This window comes from Styela clava, chromosome 1 (genome assembly GCF_964204865.1).
Source record: "Styela clava chromosome 1, kaStyClav1.hap1.2, whole genome shotgun sequence".
Classification (NCBI taxonomy): Eukaryota; Metazoa; Chordata; class Ascidiacea; order Stolidobranchia; family Styelidae; genus Styela; species Styela clava.
Genome location: NC_135250.1, coordinates 19,793,668 through 19,808,548, shown reverse-complemented (window position 1 = coordinate 19,808,548; position 14,881 = coordinate 19,793,668). Strand labels below are relative to the sequence as shown.

The following is a 14,881-nucleotide window of genomic DNA, read 5'->3' as shown; positions in this document are numbered from 1 at the left end:
TAAATCCTATACTAACTGAACTAGTCCGGCAGAATCGGGCATTAACATTGTTTTGGGACATAAAGTTTTTTTTATTGTTTAGATATAATGTTGATGACATAAAGGAGTATATAATGTTGAGCAATTTTTTTTAAATGGATTTCAAGTATTCGTATCAAGATGACGCACAACCTGAATCCTAACCTGGTACACATGCAATGTTCAGGTTGTGCGCCATCTTGGACGAATACTTCGGCAGCACCTTTTCGTTAAAAACAATTATTTCATAACTACATGGGTTAGTTTTGAATACATAGTAACATTGCATCTCCTTACAATGTCAGAAATTCATTTTTAGTAGATTAATGGTAGTTTATTTCACTAATATAAGCCAAGATCTATCGACAGCATCTAGCCACTTTCTTTTGCGCTCGTCAAACTACATTTGTGTTGCTGCGGGCATTTCGTTTTCCTGCTTAAAGCTTAGGGACTAAGAAATATTTTATTAGTTGAAATGGATTGGAATATTCGACCTCGTCTTTCACTCCGAACAAGGTCATGCAAAACCATCCACTGGTATCTAACGATGTGTAACGTGTTTTCTTTTGGAAGAACCGGAACCTTTCAGGTGCAGCGTTGACTTTGGCCAAATTAATATATCCTTGTGGAGATAGAAGGTATGCGTATGCGAAACCAATATGTGCACCTGTTATGCCAACATAGATAAGTCAAACATTTTGATCACTAGTACATCACACACATTTTCCTGCGTGCTTCGGTTGTACGTAGTAACGCGCACATTTTTGCGAACATGCATCAAATTCCACTTGTTTATTGAGCTATAGGTTTTTGACGAGCTTTTGTGTAGGATTTGATTCCATAGAATTTGTATGCTGTTTTAAAGAATACTATTTTCAGCTTTTTTAATCATTCAAACCGCGTGTTGGAAGTAAGTTTTGTAATACCGCGTGTTGGTTTTCAAATGGTTTATTTATATCCATTACTTGACATCCTTAAATCGGTGATGCCAGTAAATCTTTAATACAAAAAATCAGTATCATCTGCAATAAAAACAGCAGTACTTACTCAAATGACAGCTGGGGGATGGATACTCATATTATCTGCTCCATCGCGTGCCTCTTACCAGTTTACATGAGTGCCAATTGGTATCTAAGCTCAGCCAGAGACAAAAAGTTTCGGATTGCGGTTGGCGTGACGAATTGTTTTTAAATATATATTCCACAATAAGATTATTTGATGCATATTACTGAAAGTTACGCCTTTTTTGTCTTTTCCCATTGCACTATTCCTTTACTGATATTCAATAATATGACGCTCATCTGACATAGTTTTCAAGTGTGTAGAAAGGTATAATCTTTTCCACGCTGTTCAGATGGGAATGCGCGAATATATCTGAGAATCGCCAATATTGGTTTGCAATGCGATGAAATCCCATCTTGGCCTTTCTGCCTCTCGCAATTGCTGCGTATATTTATCGGAGAATTTCTGTGGCGTGGTTATCAAATGAAGAACACGTGGGAGTATTTTTTCCACTTCTTTACTACTCTCAAACCTTGACATTTTGCCAAACCTTTTTTCCATTCAACCTTTTTTTTGAAACATCCCCAACAACCACAATTAATTCTGTCATTAAACTTCCGAAACAAACAGATAAAATCATCAACAGATGCATATCACCAAATCCTAAGTAGATATTATATTGCTAAATTGATCTTTATTTTACCATTTTTCATGTAATGCTTTTTGGTAAACCTGGTATCTATCGTAAATACAGCACATTTGGCTATGTTGTAGTGTAACTTTTTTGGCCTAACATTTTTGATATTTGTATTCAGAACTAGGCTTGCACGTAATTGACAAAAATCAATTCCGTAATTACGGCAAAATCAATTACGTAATGACCCCGTAATTGCGATATTTTTTCACGCATTTAAACCTATCATAACAACCAATTGAATCCACTTCTTTTCCGAATGGGACATTGAAGTTGGGTTTTCATATTCTTGGCAGTACTACACACCGTCGGCAGACGTTAAAGACAAATATCAAGGAGTGAATTCAAATTAATTTTATTCTGATTTTTATCTTTTGTGTTAGCTTTGGTTTTCCTTTATCACCTTCGCAAATTAACCGTCCCATTTTTATGCGATCAATTTTATTTTATCATTACCGACACTGGTATACGGATATTTATGGAAACGATAGTTTTTTAAAACCACCTTAGTGCTGAATAAAAATTTTACTAAGGACGAGCGTATTCTCTCGTTTGATTATACTTGCGATTTCCTCGCGACGAAGACTTGTTTTTGCAGCGTCTTCTGCATTATCCGACATAACTGCCTTGTTAGCATTTTATATTAATAATTATTGATGTCGACTTATTGACGATATTCCGATTACCATGCTTCATTTTACATTTAATTATTTCGCGGACTGAATGTTTATAACATTATTTGCGATAAATTTAGATCAAATATTATTTATTTGAGTATAATTTAAATATGGAACTTATATGATATGCCTTCTCCGAAAACACAAAGTTATATCGCAAATTAATGCATTTTGTGACATTTATTTTACACTCACGACATTTATTTGCTAACTCAAGTCGGCGATCCTATCGGCCAAGATTGACACAAGTTTGGTCGAGTGCCGGTGGTATTCAAGTCGACGATAAATCAAAATAAGTTGCCGCATTTGGTAAGACAGTTAATCATTTCATATATGGCCGAAATTGTGAAAAACATCATGAGCAAGGCCAAGTCCGGACTGATATATAACGATAAAACCGTTAACAGAACATCAAGATTATGTAATAGATAATAATAATTTTGCTGTTTCTCTGCCGTCTCAATCGCTTTACCGATGCCGAGAAGACGAAGTTGCGTTGGTTCATTACGCAATCTCTCTTTTGTCGTCATATTGCTATTTGATAAGCGCGACATTAATTATCACGGCGAGGTATTGGCGCGAGTGACCAATCGCTCTTTTCGCTTATTTGGTTCCAATTCGTCGCGAAAGCTCTTCGTTAAATTTCACAAGATCGTTGTGTTGAAAGGTTATGGATATTTTCCTGTTTATACCCCAAGTCTGAAATAAAACAGCCAAAAACAGTATGATATTCCATGTTCATATATCAAGTGTTGATATAAACAATAAAGAATGGTTAAGCATTGCTAATCCACACTTTGTGGGGAATTCCCACTATTTAAACGCGTGACTATAAAATAGAATAAAATAGAAACGGAACATATATATTATATACCATAAGTAACGGAAAACTGGAACAAGTAAATCATATATAAAAGTAAAATGGATACAAATGTTTAATAGACCATGTTTGAAAGATTGATCTCCTGCGTTCATTAGTCATTTCACCCGAAGAAGTTGAAACCGGGCGTGTTAGCGTCCATCGGTCTTAACACAATTCTTCCCCCTATCTACGGTTATTATGTACATTGGCCACGGCCATGCTAGATAAGGAGCGAGAGAAGTTGAAACCAGGTGTGTTGTCGCCAATCGGTCTCAACGCAATTCTATCCCTCATCTACGGTTAAGTTACGGGAGAAGTTAAAACCAGGCGTGTTGGCGTCAAACGGCCCTACTCAGTTCTTCCCCCCTAACTACGTTAATAATTTAAATTGGCCATGCCAGAGAAGTTGATAATAGGTTAGTAAATGGCAACGCGTCATGCCTTCCTTCACCTACGTAACAAGAGAAAGAAAAGAAAGAAAAACGGCTGCGAATACCGGAACTCTCTTCTACTTGTTGAGCTTTCATTTTTCGCAATCGACGAAATTGACTACTTTGAAGAAAGCTCGTTTCAATGCAATAATTACGACTTTACGTAATTCGTAACTTCCCTTCCGTAACTCCAAATAATTACGTAATTCCGTAAATCCGTAAATTACGTGCAAGCCTATTCAGAACTCTTGGCCTTGGGGCTCTGTCAAGCAAAGTTACATATAAAATATTGGTTGTAAGTTGCAAAACATGATCATGTTGTTGGAATAACTCGGCATTTTATCACCCGCATATATATCATTCATTGTCGAGAATGATAATGAAATCATAAAATCTAAAACCCGTTTTCGTGAATTTTTTGTTGTAGCTGAATTTGAGGGACAGCATGACAACAGGCAAGAGAAGCACGGTAGCCTCTTATAGTTCATGACAGGGTTTCCCAAAAGGGGACCCCGGCCCCCTTGGAGGCCATTGATCAGTTATCTGGGAGCACAAACAAACAGATGGAAATGCGAATATATAATAACAATGTATTTTTATAGAAGAGAAGAAGCAAAAGTGTTGAAAGTCTTTGGTAGTTTGAAAAGCATTGGCATGGAACCTAAGAATGAACTACATTCTTTCCCAGGGATATATATACTATAAAATGTAGCAATTATCTCATTCTTGTTCTCGTGATAGCATTATCTTTCACTGCATCGTCGTGATCATCCCGCTGCATAACAATACTCGCTAACAAATAATTGACTGTTCTCCACCGAGTGTATATCCACTTGAACCACTGCCGGCTTTATTAGCAGGCTTGTATTGTTAATTGCAACAAGAGCGGGTATTTTGAAATAGTACTCTTTATTTTACGCGTATGTTACAACAGTATTTCCATATATATGGGTCGCGACCCAAAGCTGGGTTCAAAAAATACCTAAAAGTTATTGATTTTTATTTCATAGTAAATTTGGTGCTTCCGTTGTTTGTGCACCAAGATGGCGCACAACCTGAACATAGTATTGTAACAGGTTAGGTTTCAGGTTGTGCGTCATTATGGTGCACAGATTTAATGAAAAACACTAATACAAATATCGGGCCGTAAAAAAAATTGCTCAAGGCTGCAAACTCCACACCCATGTAGAAATGATGGGCAATAAGCCCAAGATGAATAATCACAAATAAAAAAAACTTTATGTCTGAAAACAAGGTTGGACCCAAAAAGGCCCCTTATCTGCCGGACTAAACTGAGAAACTACGGTACCGATTAACTCATTCCGACGTCCGGTACGGTAACTGGACAATTGGGTCTGCATGATCAGATTCGAAGTTTGGCGCAGCGTGATGTGCTTGCCATGGCACTGCTAATGGGTTGGCTCGTTAAAATCCTGGGTACTCTTTTGTGAGAGCTGTGCTAGAATAAGCACGAGACGGTTTATCGTATGTAACTGCTGGTTCCCAGCTTCCCGGTATAAATGTGAAATCCCAACCTTTATAAAATGAAGTTGTATATTCAGTCTTGGCATCTACTAAAGTAAAAATTTCATATGGTTTTATAAGAAAAACAGTCAAAGTAAACTTAGAATCATATAATCGGTGACCGTACATTTGAACCCATGTGTATATCCGCGGGTTCAATCTATATGCGGGTGCTAAAACCTATGGGTTAGGGTGAGTATGGGTCCAAATATCCGTAGACCAAAAAAATTTCCATAGGTGCAATAGTATGCAGGTGCAATTGTCGTGGGTTCAGATGTACGTGGTTCAAATGTACGTGGGTTCAAATGTACACGGTTCACACGGTGTACAAGTTCAGTGAAGTCGCTGTTGCCTACAATTGCCACTGTATTGCCATCGCTCTCTTGGTGGGGCTAGATGTGCGGTTCACATGAAATGTTTGCCACGGACTAGCAGTCGGATTTGCTTTGCAAACTTGTTGCGACTTCTAACGAAAATCTTTTAGACGAGGGCATCTATTTTATTGCTAGATCTGATCTTGTTTGGTGATTTAATGCACACCTGCAGAATTTGATTTATTGTATGGGACGTAACCAGTAGTGGGATTCAGCCGGTTCGCGCCGGTTCTATAGAACCGTCTCACGAAATTTAATGAGATCAGCGAACCGGTTAGCATTACATGACTTTTTGTAACATAACCGCCTGAAAAATATGACATTTATGTGATGGAACCGACTGACAAAAAATTTGAATCCCACCACTGGACGTAACCTATGACGAATTTACCTTGATGTATAACTGTGTGTATTCTGTGGAAATCCTTTTTTCTCACAACGCGAACAAAACCCTGTCAAGCCAATTTAACCCTTTTCTTATGTAGAAATATTTGCATTTCCTATTAATCAGAAGAAATACAGCAGTAAATCATATTTAATATCTAATATTAACCACACTGTTGATTCAAGATGAGTTCTTCGAAGAGGTATGGACATGTGATACTCAGTCGATGAATTTATAATATTTTAACATGCAGTCTTTTGTGATCAAACATAGTGTAATAATAATAAAACTAATATTTGCTCATGTGACAAATTGTCAAGTCACAAGAAAAATGATTTACTTCCCAAGCTGCTGAATCATTTAGGTTTATAAAGCGATTGTCTGAAATTAAATAAAATAGTCCAACTTGTACGATGTACGACGAAGTAGCCTATTTTCAACAAACATATACATAATGATTGAAAAATGCATAATCTCACGAGGGTGCTTCATTTAGATAAGATATAATATGTACACAAATGTTTAAGTCGTGGTTCATACAAACCATCCTCCGGCAGAGTGTAAATGATAATGGCAACATGCAATTTACAGTATACTATTCCTAAATAAAGTTATGGCCAGCAGAACAAAGGATTATTGTTTTAGCTCCACTAAACTAAAACATATTGCTGAATGCAAAAATTAGGGTATCTTTTTTTTACCAATTTTCTGTAAAAAGGCTGGTTTGATTGAAACTATTTTCTTTGATCACATATAGATTACGATTCTGAATAAATCGATGCGCTTTTTTCAGAGCAGAAGCATAATATTTAAATTCATTTTCCATTATTTGTTAGTTGAAGTTGGAGACAATGGGATTCTTGTAAATATTTTCTATTTTGCCCAAACGTCTGTAAGTTTATCGCCACTACGGGATAAACATATTGACAATTCGGAGAACACCTCTTTCAGACTGCTATATTTATTGCACATGCAAACAAACGTTATTTATAAATGTAATGATTGTGTGATTTTTTAGTGTGAAATTACCGTAATTCTTATAAGTTAACAATTATAAATCATGGCCTATTAGTCAGATACTTGAACTACTGTAGACAGGCCATGTTTCAACAAATTCATAGTGGTCGTTTGACAGAATATACACGATGATTACAATGAAATTCTAGTCAAAACTTCATGGACTTTTATTGTGACGAACATAACGATGACTAAGCACTATATACATGTCACAGTTTAAAAAGTAACGCCGTTTCAAGAGTATTTTACAAGAATAAGAACATGTACGAGCATACATGTTGTTGACGCGATGACCTGAGGATCAAAGGTTAAACTAAATTCTGTTTGTGCCGCAGAGCATACCTGATTCATGGGTTAGGCTCATTGAGAATTTTTTAGAATGGATCCCGTTAAATTGTAACGATCAGATGAAGTGATTATTTCTGTTACTCCGTGTATGGTATATCAGATTCAATATTAGCGGGATACCGTCGCAAAACCCCGCGAAAATTAGCGCTATTTTATTTATAAATACGTGTTTGTCGCTTGGTTGATACAAAAAGCATCATTGACCAAGTGTGAAACCATACAAATTCCAATTGCCTGCTGCTAACTGCTACTATTTTCCAGGTTTAAAATCCAAAAGTATCAGTTGTGACATCGGTTTTTATGAGAAATCCAGTCTTATAATAGAACGCCAAATGGGTTTGTATTGTGAAATAATGAAATTGTAAAATGGCATATCTTCAACCTTACCAATATATACTATATATACAGTATTCACTATATATACAGATTAGAAATATACTTAAATAATCACCTTCTCCAATCCTTCACATCCCGTGCCATTATATATCTTACTAATTGGATAGCAAAACCTCGCAGGCTAGCTACTACAGCGAGACACACAGAAGCAAAGCCCCTACTGGTGCAATTATTTCAATCGGTATTCAACCGAATATCAAAAAACAATATTTAATTGAAACAGGTCTATTATGAATAGAGCGTGTTGTCCTATTTGGTTGTGTGACATGACTTCCCCGAAGATCAGGAAACTATTCCAAACAGTCATCAAATCACCAGCCGTTGCCAATTGGGTTGGCTAATAAAATCAAAGCATATAATTGAATAATATTTCGGGGAGCTTCAAAAAAGTTGACTATAGTAGAAGACACACAAATTTGATGAATGCAAAAATATCTACAAAGTTTAGTATTTTTAATTTCGTATCGTGTCATATCGTGGAATTCTAGGATCAGGGACCTTTCCGGCAACTATCTTTACGCATATGTTTTGAGCACAAAACAAGAACAATACACGACCTATGCAGAGAAAGCAGTTTTTTGTCCAAATGGAATAAATAAAAATATGTTTATGAAAGTATGACACATTTATTGCAACAAATAATATTTGCTCAGATCTTATTAATTCTCCGATGAGTTATCCAAAAATAAATATTTCAAATAGCTCATATAGGTATTTCAAAGCAATGATAAATATAACTGGCGCCAACGCGTAATCCTATTTTCTCATCAGAGTGAATTTGTCGAATTTATGAGCAATCATGGTGAATTTGGTCGGATTCCTTCACATAATTCCAGGTATAACCGAATAAAAACATCAATTTATGTCAGATGACAAATGACATCCAGTCAGTTTAGAGTAAGTCGCAATAATTTTGTTGAATTGAGGACAAAACTGAGAACAACTCTAATTGCGTTCTGCTGATCGTCTTTCAGGGCAACACCCTGTCACTTTAAATAATAAATTTGTCAAATGGTTTGTAAATGTCTAAAATTTTTTTTAGGTAATAGATCCAGATTTAAATATGTGGCGGAAATGGCCCAAAAATATATGTGCGTACCTGCTACCTGTACCGTCAGAGCGTGTATTCATTACGACAGGGAAAATTGTAAATTCAAAGCGTTCGTCAATACTTTTCGAAAATGTCGATGTGCTAATATTCCAGGGACAGAATGCACACTTATTGAATGAAATTGAATAGACGCTCTTGCTATAAAATCGTGAAAATTATATTCTGACCGGAAACTGATTCTGACCTTGTCATCGTCAAGTTTTCATAATCAGCAATATTATTACTCCAATTATTTCTTATATTTTCTTAGTGCTTACCAATCGAGTTCGTGATATTCGTTTGGATTAAACGCCACGTGAGATAAATTTGCAATGAACTAATCATCTTTTGAAAAAAATGTACATTATAAATGTGATAATTACCTGAAATGTAGGTTAACGGTCAAAATAAATTGTAACCGTTAACCATCCAAAATCGGCCAATCGCTTAACCACCATTCCCAGCCCTACAAAGCATATATCAACGAGAAAGCATATATCGTATTTTAATAATTCTTTACTTTTGGTACTAAAATTTTCATAATATTTTTATTCAAACTCTTTTCAATATTCACACTTGAACAAAGAGACGCACAGACGTTTATATCAAGAACAAAATAATTTTTGATAAATTGGCATATATAAATGATTTTCATAAAAAACATCAGACTCTTGAAAAAATCTAATTTATATATCACGCGTGCAGGAAATTTATCACAAAAGCCCTTGACGCACTTTCATAGATGTTTTCAAAAACATAATTAGTGTGTTTGTAGTATGCGTTTGATGTTCATGAAGCAATATCGAGGTTGTCACATGATACTGAAAATTAATAGGACTGCCAAGGCCAATATCAACTTTAAATTGATTTTAAAAACTCTGAAATTAAATTCCGTGTTCGGAAAATGAGTCGGAATGTCTCAAATTGTCAGTGGATACGTATAACAAACCTGTATACGTGCTGTGGCTTATAATTATAGACTAGAATATTTTGAAGAAGCCTTCCCATAAAAACGAAAAAAAGGTAGATTGTTGAGTAGAATTTGAATATTATCCCAACTATTTTTATTGGAAAGGAATGCATGTGAATTGAAATACGCATAGACCTATATTTCTTTATAACTGTGGTAGAAAATTAGATGATGTAGATTTAACAAAGATCATTGTAGTTACAGTCATCCAATAAATTAATAATTTGTGAGACATAGATAAGAATGACTCTCTTTATTTGTCGATGAAATAATAAAATTACTGCCCAGACGTGGTCACTGGACTGATAAAGGTAAAACGTGGTTCAATTATTGTTTATGTTGCAAATAATTGAAGATAGTCGTGGCAAACACAGTTTATATAAATATTCTCACTTGCTCACTGCTGTTTATTAATAGCCCTGCAATCACTGGTGCGTAATTGCGTTTTTCATTTGGATTGTAGTCTTCAACATCATATATGTTGGGCTTTTTTATTTTCAGCAGATAAGATGAATAATCAGTATTTGCAGGATTAACAGAATATTTGTAAAAATAATTACTCGCAATAATACGAATTAAACTCATTTAATGCATTTTATGGCTACTAAATTGTTATTTTTCGAATACTTTAATAAATAATAATATTTTTTGGTATATATCAAACTAGATGTTTTATTACTGGAGATTTATGAATAAAGCAAAAATTTTGTTTTGAAATATTTCTGAAAAAATTTTGTTTTCAACATCAAAGCGGGAATAAAGTAATTTTGATAATAAATAATAATTTCGTTTATTATGCATTAATGTCATAGAATTACTGAAATAAAAAAAAAATTGAATTCTCAAATTAGAATTAAAGGAAAAAATATCTTTTGTTTTATGTTCATATTTGCGATAGAGAGAATAAAAGCATATAAATTTGATTTCTTCATTTAGGAGTAAAAAATTGTGATTCACATTATTTATGAATACGATTATGTATAGAAAGAATATAAGCTCTGGATTTATCAGACCTATGATCGAGAATACCTTCTAGGTGTAGCGAATGTGAAATGTTTACTTTGAAGTTTAATGTTACCTCTTTGTGTTATTAGCATGTTCAATGCCATGGAACTTGGAACATGGTTATTCTCGCTTTTTTGGTGATTTGGATCTCAATTGTATAACTTGTATTTGGATCATTCCAATTTGATCGTACAGCCTGCAATATACGAACATTTGGCATCACATAATTGTGTGTTTATGGGACCTCTGAAAGAGTCAGTTGGTGTTACTCCGCTAAAGTACGTTAAATAGTACTGGAGGGGAACATCCAGATATATCGGGCCCATCTTCCTTTATACAGGAAGGCACTTTCAATGAAATATTACTTGAGGGTGCCAATTAGAACTGTGTTTTTGGTTCACACGAGTGACGATTATAATCATTATTTTGTTACTGCATTACTGCAAGCATGGAATAAAAGTGACAGAAAATATGGTAAATTTAATTTTATATTACCACATTCAGTTATTGACTGTTCGATTTTATGTATTCCAGGATTATTATTCGGCTTGTTGGTTAGCCGAGTATACACGGGCTCTTTCTTATATATATATTGGAACGCATAAGTAAGTTTGTTGTCTCGATGAATAAATGTGAAATGCTGTCTTATCCAATCTTGATAAAATAGTCCACGTCAGAAATCCTAGTTGACACGAGTCTTTACCAAACTCAATCTATAAAAAATATAAAGAAAATATTCTGTTCACATTTCACAGAGTTGCGTAGCATTTCTTAATCCATTATTCCTGATTTTTGAGACTTTTTCATACAAACGTGAGGGTTTTCAGAGAAGCAAAAGAATATGGGCAAGAAAGGGAACGAAAGCGAAGGTATAACCATAAATCTACTTTCTCTACATTTTCGTATATTTACTAACAATTCTATTGACTGTGACTGTCCAAGTAAAATTCAAATCAGTCACGAAGAGGTGGAAGACACAATAGTAGTATATATATAATATATCATACATGTGTATAACTGTTAGACGTTTATCATGGAAATTATTTTTGACAATATATATGTTAAACGAATGTAATTCAAAAAACTGTGCATTGTTTTTATAATGTTATTTTTCTGTGTTTACAGATAGTTCAATATCTGAAATGGAGCAAGTCAAAACCACGGTGAGTCAAGATTTATTCATGTATATATTATCGATATATTTTAATTATTAAATTTTATTAAATGTAATTAAAGATTTATTGCCATAACTTTTTTCGGCATTTTGTCGCTTATCGCTTAAATTCATTCATTCAGAACATATTTTGTAATTAATTCCCTTTTCTATAGTATTTGAAACCGGCACAGTAATAGTGGCCCAGTAATATATGCACCTCCACAACTTTAAAATTGGTGTATATTTCTAGTTCTTCCGAAATAAACCTATATAAATGGGTGCCGGAAATTTCTTCTTAATAGATTTCCATATCGCTCCGATTGGTAAATAATTAAGTTTATAAGAGTGGAGAGGAAATATACAATACGGTGGAAAACTGCTGCAGTAACATGATATTTTAGAATGAACTTGAACAAATTTCTGCATGCGATTCTAGATGTCACTCGTGTTTTTCTACTGCCAAGTCTCATATTCCCGGTTTTGAAATTGCAAAAGTGGATAAATATTAACATGAATAAATATTCTTTTAACAGTATCATTTATGAATACTCGGATTCGAGCTTTATACCAAACAAATACCCAGGCTTGTCCGTGGGAATGGGTTGGGACAGAAAAATTGGTTCTACGGACAAGCCTGCTCGCCAGTTGCTGTCGTTATTTAGCTTTCAATGCCTAAGTACAAAGTCCCATAATTCAACAACTATATCTTTTACGATAAAAGCAAATAAAGTACATGATAATGACGATAGTAGTTCCAATAATATCTCACTTAAAGTGCCGATAAAATAGGTGAACGAACAAACAGTTTGTGTCGGGTCGAAAGTCATGACATATCAAAATATGTCGACACGGTTAGATAGAATGCTGGTGGTGTGACCAAGTCCGACCATAATGTGAATACTTCCAACTTAACTTAGTGAATTTCATGAAAGGCCTAGTATAATACTCGATAGGGTTGAGAATGTTGAGTACATCATAAAAACAGTTGTGACATGGTTGGGGTTTGGTTGTTCCGTCCTTGATGGAACACTCCACGAATGTCTGTTTCTCTTGCTCTAGGTAAACAGAGGGTAATTTAACTTTGTGTGATTGTGCGATATTTGATAAACAGTAATGATTAATGCGTATGACAGCAAATTCTACGACCTTCAATTCTCGTCAAACGTCCTCTGTCCCTGTAGCAACTCGAAAAACAATGGTACCATATAAGACACAATTGCTACGAAAATATTGACAAATTATGTGGAGGTACGCGTGATCTCATCATGACGTATGTATTGAAGATATCAAAGAGTCCAAGAATACGGGACAACAGCGTCGACCGATAGTGAACATTGACAAGATTTTAGTGCATGTTACACGAATGTATAGCACATGCTTTATAAATGATGAACTATAACAAATACAACAAAAACGCAAACGAAACCTACTATCTATCATGACCAATTTATTTTAGCTACGCTGGTAGCACCTAACTTGCTGTTCGAAACCTGTCACAATGTTGTTGATTGTTTCTATGAGAGTTACAATTCTTGATAAACCGACATCCTTTCTAGTGATTGCAAATTTCTTCAGATATTTCTGGAATGCCCATTTTTTTTAATACTTTTCCTACGCAAAAGAAATCGATCGCCGACTAGCGCCATATAGGTGGCGCCACTGTGCTATACCATAACATGTATCCCTCAGACAGCATTTTTGCTCCATTTGTAAATTTGAAACGTATATATTATGACCTTATCAGACCATTAGTCACATAGGAATCGTTTTTCGAATCGAAATGAACCTAGTTTACTATTTTGTAATATGTGAAGGAAATAAGTAAATATAAATGAGGGATAACAGGTCATTTTTGACTTATTTCAACGACACATTTTGTAAAAGCTCCTACTTATCCAAGCGACATTTGTAATATTTCTATCCTCTTAATAACAATTTTGTGCTCACGCATGACATTTTCACGTTTTTAAAATCTATGTCATTAAGATTTTATATAGTTCAGGAATTTTTTAAGTAGTGCCGTAGCTATGTTGTTGTATTTCCTACATCTATATATTTTTGTTTTTCTCTTTGTCATATGTTTCATTTGCTTCAACTAACATGTGAGCTATGCATGAAATGAACGCAGAATACGTTAACGCATGCCTTTCGTTTAGCACGAGTTAGCAGAAATTAATCTGTTGAAAACGTGATGGCGCAATTGATTTGTCAAATCCTACCATTTGGGCAGCCCAAGGAGTTCAGAGGGAATTTGAAGAAACATTAAAATAAAAGCATCCAGAGAGATAGAGATAATCTACAATCAGTCATGTAGTTAAAGAGCAAGGCAATTTCATCTCAACAATAGCAAAAGCAAGAACACCACTACCAGCAACAATTTAGATATTCCGTCACATAAATAATTCTCATAAAGTATACAAGCATTAAGACGAGACGTTCACCACTTTCTTTAGGTTCATACGGCCGCGGACCGACAAGTATGCCTCTATCAATGGCAATTTTGTTTCCGACATTTGTGAATGACTCATGCTGCTTATTATTCATTTCATTATTTTTGTTAAACCTCACTTCAATTTCACTATAAACTATACTTTACCTTACGATTGAATCTGGACTAAGTGAATATTTCAGATGAGGCCTTGATTTGGGAATGATTCGAAATAACTTTTAGTCGCCTAAACGTTATTGTCGTTGTATTCACTTCCATCAGTTACCGCTATTATTGAATTTTATTAGCCAACATTATACAGTACAGGTATTTTGTCCTATTGATCACTTGCCATCTTGATAATACATTAACTAACTACGCAAGATTCCAGTTCCTGTCGCTTCGAAGTTAGATTTGCCTTTGTGCTGCGGATTTCAAATGTCTATATGCCGGAGGCGTAAATAAAAATTTCTGCCATAAAGTATAGGAATTTTTACTTCTGTA

General features: G+C 34.7%; 1 long non-coding RNA gene across 1 annotated transcript; it reads right to left on the bottom strand.

Moving 5' to 3' along the window:
• Positions 1 to 10,927: 10,927 nt before the first annotated feature.
• LOC120348243 (uncharacterized) lies at positions 10,928 to 14,815 on the bottom strand. Its single transcript, XR_005570198.2, has 3 exons — positions 14,546 to 14,815; positions 11,289 to 11,506; positions 10,928 to 10,989 (listed from the first exon to the last, which is right to left on the bottom strand). It is a non-coding gene; the product is annotated as an uncharacterized LOC120348243 (long non-coding RNA).
• Between the last annotated feature and the right edge of the window lie 66 nt (positions 14,816 to 14,881).